This window comes from Pristiophorus japonicus, unplaced genomic scaffold (genome assembly GCF_044704955.1).
Source record: "Pristiophorus japonicus isolate sPriJap1 unplaced genomic scaffold, sPriJap1.hap1 HAP1_SCAFFOLD_33, whole genome shotgun sequence".
Classification (NCBI taxonomy): Eukaryota; Metazoa; Chordata; class Chondrichthyes; family Pristiophoridae; genus Pristiophorus; species Pristiophorus japonicus.
In genome coordinates, this window is record NW_027253106.1 from 1,139,079 (window position 1) to 1,148,967 (window position 9,889).

The 9,889-nt window shown below is 42.1% G+C and overlaps 1 non-coding gene across 1 annotated transcript; it reads right to left on the reverse strand.

The window, feature by feature from the left end:
* Window positions 1-5,091: 5,091 nt before the first annotated feature.
* trnap-agg (transfer RNA proline (anticodon AGG)) lies at window positions 5,092-5,179 on the reverse strand. The gene is given in 2 exon segments: window positions 5,092-5,127; window positions 5,144-5,179. It is a non-coding gene; the product is annotated as a tRNA-Pro (tRNA).
* Between the last annotated feature and the right edge of the window lie 4,710 nt (window positions 5,180-9,889).

Consider the following 9,889-nt stretch of genomic DNA (forward strand, 5'->3'; position numbering starts at 1 on the left):
CCTTCACGGACAGCACTTCCCTTTCAAAAGATTAAAGTCGGATTTCTATCATTCCTGAAGGCAATTGTGCTGTGCGTGAGTGAGCGCGGATCTCAGGACCACGAGTGGCTGGGACGGTTTTTGAAGCCACAGGTGATTGACAGGCAGGAAGGACGGAGGGAAGTAAAATCAACCCAGACAAAAAGACAATTTAAAACATATATATATTTATCACAATAAGAAAATAAATAAATTTACAGTTTTATTGCAAAAAATTGAATTTAGTTTGATTTCAATAAAGAAATAATTATTTCTTAATCTATATGTTTTTGATTGAACGAAGGCTGTGCGACTGCTTGAAATCCACTGGAAATCAGGGCGTGCAGTCAGTAAATACACAAACAAGTAAGCCCATGGTGTAAGACAAGCCACGAGCGAAGATGTGGGGACCAAAGGCGATCTTTTAAAGTCGCGAGTGCCTTTCTGCTGGATCTGACAGCAGCTGCGTGTGCTGTGAAAGAGCTCAAATGCAATAGAGCCCAGTGCCGGTAGAACAGAAAAGGCACATTTATTTTGAAAGTTAAAAAGTATGGAATGTATGTTAATATACGCATATATAAATATTAATACATATATTTATATAAACAAAGTCAGTCAGTCAGTCATGTCTTGTCTTGTCTTGATTTGATTTGTATTTGAAAATAAGGAGGAAAGAGCTCATCATGTCACAAAGCCCATCCGCAAGCTCTCGCTCAAATCGCTATGTTTCTAACTTATATAATTTGCCTTCTTTCAGATGTGGAACAGCAAAATCCCACAGCAGATTCTTCTCCTGGCAGGCAGTCCTCGAATGTGTGTTCAATCAAATCAGTGTGGCTTCAAGTTGCATGTAATGCATTTTTTCTCCCATGACATGAAATGCACAGTAAGATCGCGCAGCACGTTTGCACACACTCCCTCGCTACAGAAACACACCAACAAACTAAAATTCCTGCAACCTCCAAAGGCAGTTTTTGAAATTTGTAATTTAAAATCCGGGACAGACAGCACATTCCTTTTAAACAGATACATAATGATCCGATACTGATAGCAACCATTTTGGAGAGACAGAAAATGACCTCGGACAGACAGGACATCACCTTAAAAGCGATATAGAAACACAGTGAACAAAAACAAAGAATTCTGTAAAACTCAGCTGGTCGTGAACATTCTGTGGATGAAGAACCCAGGCTCACGTTCAGTCAGATGATCATTCCGATATTTTAAGAAAAATGTAAAGTTCACAGATTTCTTCCACGAAAATAGCGCCTGGAAAAAAATAGGCAGCGAGGAAGGACAAAAGGGAATGTCTGTGATACAGTGGAGCGTAGGAGTGATTGAATAATAAATGGCACAATGCGAAAAGGCAAAGTGGGTGGTAAGCGGGCAATAAAATAACAAAGGATGGACTAGAGCAGGTGTTAGTGGGAACAGCAGAACCATTAGCAGACAATGAGCGCGGCTTATGATCCGAGACTTTGAATCGAATGTTGAGGCCAGAACACAATAACATGCCTGGAATGTAGGGTCTGAACGCCTTTTAATCAGACCAGGCAGCTTGCCCACCCCGGATTGATTTCCTGTACGGTTTAAATTCGGCAGCCAAGGGACTAAATCCAAAGCCAGCTTCTCCCATCTTTTCAGCGCTGGAGAAACAGGACGCACTCATATTAAGGGCAGAGTCTGTTTCACGTTGAAGTTGAGATTGACGCTGAATGTATCCATATCCCAATGGAGGTGAGCTCATGCGTGCAGAACGGAAGATGGACTGATCAAGAATTGGCCAGAATCAAACACGGGTTTAGGTTGTCCAATGAGACACTGAGCCGAGCACATCTGAGATGCATGAACTTTACTCAGTTCGGTGAGTTTCACTTTGCTCCTGGGAATCTCCAGGATTTTTGGACGCTGTGTGAACAACGGCGCGCAATCAAACGTTTTAATTTGAAACATGTCGACCGGCTGAGAAGTGTTTTTTTGACTAAAAGTTGTCAGGGCTCGTCCGGGATTTGAACCCGGGACCTCTCGCATTTCAATTATTAAAACCCCTAAGCGAGAATCACACCCCTAGACCAACGAGCCGCCGACAGTAAGGGATCTAGCTCTCAGATTCTGACCTTCGTTTGCTATTCGGCCCATCGTCCCCCTCTCCATCGTCCTGCTCATGTTTTCCCTTTGATGAATAGATTATTCTTTGAGACATTACTTCACCAACGAGCTGCATTCTTGTCAGTAAAAGGTGAATTTGGCAATGAGGTTAAATGTGATTACGGAAAAAAACCGAGTGGAAACGGTTTAACACAATAACGACGAAGTTGAGGGCAGACTGGATCAGCAGTCCATTGCCTGAACTTCTCAGTCACCTTATCTCCTATTTACTGCAACGTCAGACATCCATCCCCTACTTTTTCCATTCAAACAGAAATAATGTGCACGAAAGTCTACTTCACCGCTTGTTTTGCCCGTGCAACCAGATCGACAGTGATGAAAATGTGCCATGAGCTTTTTAAAGCAAACAGCCTTCCTTTACTTTCGGTGAGTGACTGCACGAGATGGTTGGTTTTGAGGCAGAATCAAAATAAAGAATGTAAAATTTCACGCGGCAAGTTAGCTGACCGCGGCAGGACTCGAACATGCAATCTTTTGATAACATCACAGTTACAATCGAAGTCAGACGACTTATCCATTAGGCCACGCGGCTGCTGCTGCTGGCATGAAATTTGTTGTTTTTTTTATACTGAGAGCAAATTTGGGACAAGGGATCTTTCAAGGAGTGGATTTATGAAAATATGGGCATATTTTGAGTAATGAACCGTTACGCTGCGATATGGATGTGCACGGACACAGACAACGTCAATGTAGCTTGATACACAACAGTTTAACAATCGGTTATCGCAACTGAAATCACACTCCTTTTAAAATATACAGGATGATCGCGATTATGAGAAAATACGTCTGAAAGGGGCAGTTGATGAACCGGAACTGACAACCATCCCGTTTGAACAGACACCGAATGATCCAGGACAGGAAGCACATCCATCTTACACAGCTGTAGAATGGGCCTTCACGGACAGCACTTCCCTTTCAAAAGATTAAAGTCGGATTTCTATCATTCCTGAAGGCAATTGTGCTGTGCGTGAGTGAGCGCGGATCTCAGGACCACGAGTGGCTGGGACGGTTTTTGAAGCCACAGGTGATTGACAGGCAGGAAGGACGGAGGGAAGTAAAATCAACCCAGACAAAAAGACAATTTAAAACATATATATATTTATCACAATAAGAAAATAAATAAATTTACAGTTTTATTGCAAAAAATTGAATTTAGTTTGATTTCAATAAAGAAATAATTATTTCTTAATCTATATGTTTTTGATTGAACGAAGGCTGTGCGACTGCTTGAAATCCACTGGAAATCAGGGCGTGCAGTCAGTAAATACACAAACAAGTAAGACCATGGTGTAAGACAAGCCACGAGCGAAGATGTGGGGAACAAAGGCGATCTTTTAAAGTCGCGAGTGCCTTTCTGCTGGATCTGACAGCAGCTGCGTGTGCTGTGAAAGAGCTCAAATGCAATAGAGCCCAGTGCCGGTAGAACAGAAAAGGCACATTTATTTTGAAAGTTAAAAAGTATGGAATGTATGTTAATATACGCATATATAAATATTAATACATATATTTATATAAACAAAGTCAGTCAGTCAGTCATGTCTTGTCTTGTCTTGATTTGATTTGTATTTGAAAATAAGGAGGAAAGAGCTCATCATGTCACAAAGCCCATCCGCAAGCTCTCGCTCAAATCGCTATGTTTCTAACTTATATAATTTGCCTTCTTTCAGATGTGGAACAGCAAAATCCCACAGCAGATTCTTCTCCTGTCAGGCAGTCCTCGAATGTGTGTTCAATCAAATCAGTGTGGCTTCAAGTTGCATGTAATGCATTTTTTCTCCCATGACATGAAATGCACAGTAAGATCGCGCAGCACGTTTGCACACACTCCCTCGCTACAGAAACACACCAACAAACTAAAATTCCTGCAACCTCCAAAGGCAGTTTTTGAAATTTGTAATTTAAAATCCGGGACAGACAGCACATTCCTTTTAAACAGATACATAATGATCCGATACTGATAGCAACCATTTTGTACAGACAGAGAATGACCTCGGTCAGACAGGACATCACCTTAAAAGCGATATAGAAACACAGTGAACAAAAACAAAGAATTCTGTAAAACTCAGCTGGTCGTGAACATTCTGTGGATGAAGAACCCGGTCTCACGTTCAGTCAGATGATCATTCCGATATTTTAAGAAAAATGTAAAGTTTACAGATTTCTTCCACGAAAATAGCGCCTGGAAAAAAATAGGCAGCGAGGAAGGACAAAAGGGAATGTCTGTGATACAGTGGAGCGTAGGAGTGATTGAATAATAAATGGCACAATGCGAAAAGGCAAAGTGGGTGGTAAGCGGGCAATAAAATAACAAAGGATGGACTAGAGCAGGTGTTAGTGGGAACAGCAGAACCATTAGCAGACAATGAGCGCGGCTTATGATCCGAGACGTTGAATCGAATGTTGAGGCCAGAACACAATAACATGCCTGGAATGTAGGATCTGAACGCCTTTTAATCAGACCAGGCAGCTTGCCCACCCCGGATTGATTTCCTGTACGGTTTAAATTCGGCAGCCAAGGGACTAAATCCAAAGCCAGCTTCTCCCATCTTTTCAGCGCTGGAGAAACAGGACGCACTCATATTAAGGGCAGAGTCTGTTTCACGTTCAAGTTGAGATTGACGCTGAATGTATCCATATCCCAATGGAGGTGAGCTCATGCGTGCAGAACGGAAGATGGACTGATAAAGAATTGGCCAGAATCAAACACGGGTTTAGGTTGTCCAATGAGACACTGAGCCGAGCACATCTGAGATGCATGAACTTTACTCAGTTCGGTGAGTTTCACTTTGCTCCTGGGAATCTCCAGGATTTTTGGACGCTGTGTGAACAACGGCGCGCAATCAAACGTTTTAATTTGAAACATGTCGACCGGCTGAGAAGTGTTTTTTTGACTAAAAGTTGTCAGGGCTCGTCCGGGATTTGAACCCGGGACCTCTCGCATTTCAATTATTAAAACCCCTAAGCGAGAATCATACCCCTAGACCAACGAGCCGCCGACAGTAAGGGATCTAGCTCTCAGATTCTGACCTTCGTTTGCTATTCGGCCCATCGTCCCACTCTCCATAGTCCTGCTCATGTTTTCCCTTTGATGAATAGATTATTCTTTGAGACATTACTTCACCAACGAGCTGCATTCTTGTCAGTAAAAGTTGAATTTGGCAATGAGGTTCAATGTGATTACGGAAAAAAACCGAGTGGAAACGGTTTAACACAATAACGACGAAGTTGAGGGCAGACTGGATCAGCAGTCCATTGCCTGAACTTCTCAGTCACCTTATCTCCTATTTACTGCAACGTCAGACATCCATCCCCTACTTTTTGCATTCAAACAGAAATAATGTGCACGAAAGTCTACTTCACCGCTTGTTTTGCCCGTGCAACCAGATCGACAGTGATGAAAATGTGCCATGAGCTGTTTAAAGCAAACAGCCTTCCTTTACTTTCGGTGAGTGACTGCACGAGATGGTTGGTTTTGAGGCAGAATCAAAATAAAGAATGTAAAATTTCACGCGGCAAGTTAGCTGACCGCGGCAGGACTCGAACCTGCAATCTTTTGATAACATCACAGTTACAATCGAAGTCAGACGACTTATCCATTAGGCCACGCGGCTGCTGCTGCTGGCATGAAATTTGTTGTTTTTTTTATACTGAGAGCAAATTTGGGACAAGGGATCTTTCAAGGAGTGGATTTATGAAAATATGGGCATATTTTGAGTAATGAACCGTTACGCTGCGATATGGATGTGCACGGCCACAGGCAACGTCAATGTAGCTTGATACACAACAGTTTAACAATCGGTTATCGCAACTGAAATCACACTCCTTTTAAAATATACAGGTTGATCGCGATTATGAGAAAATACGTCTTAAAGGGGCAGTTGATGAACCGGAACTGACAACCATCCCGTTTGAACAGACACCGAATGATCCAGGACAGGAAGCACATCCATCTTACACAGCTGTAGAATGGGCCTTCAAGGACAGCACTTCCCTTTCAAAAGATTAAAGTCGGATTTCTATCATTCCTGAAGGCAATTGTGCTGTGCGTGAGTGAGCGCGGATCTCAGGACCACGAGTGGCTGGGACGGTTTTTGAAGCCACAGGTGATTGACAGGCAGGAAGGACGGAGGGAAGTAAAATCAACCCAGACAAAAAGACAATTTAAAACATATATATATTTATCACAATAAGAAAATCAATAAATTTACAGTTTTATTGCAAAAAATTGAATTTAGTTTGATTTCAATAAAGAAATAATTATTTCTTAATCTATATGTTTTTGATTGAACGAAGGCTGTGCGACTGCTTGAAATCCACTGGAAATCAGGGCGTGCAGTCAGTAAATACACAAACAAGTAAGCCCATGGTGTAAGACAAGCCACGAGCGAAGATGTGGGGAACAAAGGCGATCTTTTAAAGTCGCGAGTGCCTTTCTGCTGGATCTGACAGCAGCTGCGTGTGCTGTGAAAGAGCTCAAATGCAATAGAGCCCAGTGCCGGTAGAACAGAAAAGGCACATTTATTTTGAAAGTTAAAAAGTATGGAATGTATGTTAATATACGCATATATAAATATTAATACATATATTTATATAAACAAAGTCAGTCAGTCAGTCATGTCTTGTCTTGTCTTGATTTGATTTGTATTTGAAAATAAGGAGGAAAGAGCTCATCATGTCACAAAGCCCATCCGCAAGCTCTCGCTCAAATCGCTATGTTTCTAACTTATATAATTTGCCTTCTTTCAGATGTGGAACAGCAAAATCCCACAGCAGATTCTTCTCCTGTCAGGCAGTCCTCGAATGCGTGTTCAATCAAATCAGTGTGGCTTCAAGTTGCATGTAATGCATTTTTTCTCCCATGACATGAAATGCACAGTAAGATCGCGCAGCACGTTTGCACAAACTCCCTCGCTACACAAACACACCAACAAACTAAAATTCCTGCAACCTCCAAAGGCAGTTTTTGAAATTTGTAATTTAAAATCCGGGACAGACATCACATTCCTTTTAAACAGATACATAATGATCCGATACTGATAGCAACCATTTTGGAGAGACAGAGAATGACCTCGGACAGACAGGACATCACCTTAAAAGCGATATAGAAACACAGTGAACAAAAACAAAGAATTCTGTAAAACTCAGCTGGTCGTGAACATTCTGTGGATGAAGAAGCCGGGCTCACGTTCAGTCAGATGATCATTCCGATATTTTAAGAAAAATGTAAAATTTACAGATTTTTTCCACGAAAATAGCACCTGGAAACAAATAGGCAGCGAGGAAGGACAAAAGGGAATGTCTGTGATACAGTGGAGCGTAGGAATGATTGAATAATAAATGGCACAATACGAAAAGGCAAAGTGGGTGGTAAGCGGGCAATAAAATAACAAAGGATGGACCAGAGCAGGTGTTAGTGGGAACAGCAGAACGATTAGCAGACAATGAGCGCGGCTTATGATCCGATACGTCGAACCGAATGTTGAGGCCAGAACACAATAACATGCCTGGAATGTAGGGTCTGAACGCCTTTTAATCAGACCAGGCAGCTTGCCCAACCCGGATTGATTTCCTGAACGGTTTAAATTCGATAGCCAAGGGACTAAATCCAAAGCCAGCTTGTCCCATCTTTTCAGCGCTGGAGAAACAGGACGCACTCATATTAAGGGCAGAGTCTGTTTCACGTTGAAGTTGAGATTGACGCTGAATGTATCCAAATCCCAATGGAGGTGAGCTCATGCGTGCAGAACGGAAGATGGACTGATCAAGAATTGGCCAGAATCAAACACGGGTTTAGGTTGTCCAATGAGACACTGAGCCGAGCACATCTGAGATGCATGAACTTTACTCAGTTCGGTGAGTTTCACTTTGCTCCTGGGAATCTCCAGGATTTTTGGACGCTGTGTGAACAACGGCGCGCAATCAAACGTTTTAATTTGAAACATGTCGACCGGCTGAGAAGTGTTTTTTTGACTAAAAGTTGTCAGGGCTCGTCCGGAATTTGAACCCGGGACCTCTCGCATTTCAATTATTAGAACCCCTAAGCGAGAATCATACCCCTAGTCCAACGAGCCGCCGAGAGTAAGGGATCTAGCTCTCAGATTCTGACCTTCGTTTGCTATTCGGCCCATCGTGCCTGTGCTGACTCTCAGAGACCTATCTCATGAGTCCCCCTCTCCATAGTCCTGCTAATGTTTTCCCTTTGATGAATAGATTATTCTTTGAGACATTACTTCACCAACGAGCTGCATTCTTGTCAGTAAAAGGTGAATTTGGCAATGAGGTTAAATGTGATTGCCGAAAAAAAACGAGTGGAAACGGTTTAACACAATAACGACGAAGTTGAGGGCATACTGGATCAGCAGTCCTTTGCCTGAACTTCTCAGTCACCTTATCTCCTATTTACTGCAACGTCAGACACCCATCCCCTACTTTTTGCATTCAAACAGAAATAATGTGCACGAAAGTCTACTTCACCGCTTGTTTTGCCCTTCAACCAGATCGACAGTGATGAAAATGTGCCATTCGCTTTTTAAAGCAAACAGCCTTCCTTTACTTTAGGTGAGTGACTGCACGAGATGGTTGGTTTTGAGGCAGAATCAAAATAAAGAATATAAAATTTCACGCGGCAATTTAGCTGACCGCGGCAGGACTCGAACCTGCAATCTCTTCATAACATCACAGTTGCAATCGAAGTCAGACGACTTATCCATTAGGCCACGCGGCCGCTGCTGCTGGCATGAAATTTGTTATTTTTTTATACTGAGAGCAAATTTGGGACATGGGATCTTTCAAGGAGTGGATTTATGAAAATATGGCAATATTTTGAGTAATAAATCGATGCGCTGCGATATGGATGTGCACGGAGACAGGCAACGTCAATGTAGCTTGATACACATCAGTTTAACAATCGGTTATCGCAACTGAATTCACACTCCTTTTAAAATATACAGGATGATCCCGATTATGAGAAAATACGTCTTAAAGGGGCAGTTGATGAACCGGAACTGACAACAATCCCGTTTGAACAGACACCGAATGATCCAGGACAGGAAGCACATCCCTCTTACACAGCTGTAGAATGGGCCTTCACGGACAGCACTTCCCTTTCAAAAGATTAAAGTCGGATTTCTATCATTCCTGAAGACAATTGTGCTGTGCGTGAGTGAGCGCGGATCTCAGGACCACGAGTGGCTGGGACGGTTTTTGAAGCCACAGGTGATTGACAGGCAGGAAGGACGGAGGGAAGTAAAATCAACCCAGACAAAAAGACAATTTAAAACATATATATATTTATCACAATAAGAAAATCAATAAATTTACAGTTTTATTGCAATAAATTGAATTTAGTTTGATTTCAATAAAGAAATAATTATTTCTTAATCTATATGTTTTTGATTGAACGAAGGCTGTGCGACTGCTTGAAATCCACTGGAAATCAGGGCGTGCAGTCAGTAAATACACAAACAAGTAAGCCCATGGTGTAAGACAAGCCACGAGCGAAGATGTGGGGAACAAAGGCGATCTTTTAAAGTCGCGAGTGCCTTTCTGCTGGATCTGACAGCAGCTGCGTGTGCTGTGAAAGAGCTCAAATGCAATAGAGCCCAGTGCCGGTAGAACAGAAAAGGCACATTTATTTTGAAAGTTAAAAAGTATGGAATGTATGTTAATATACGCATATATAAATATTAATACATATATTTAT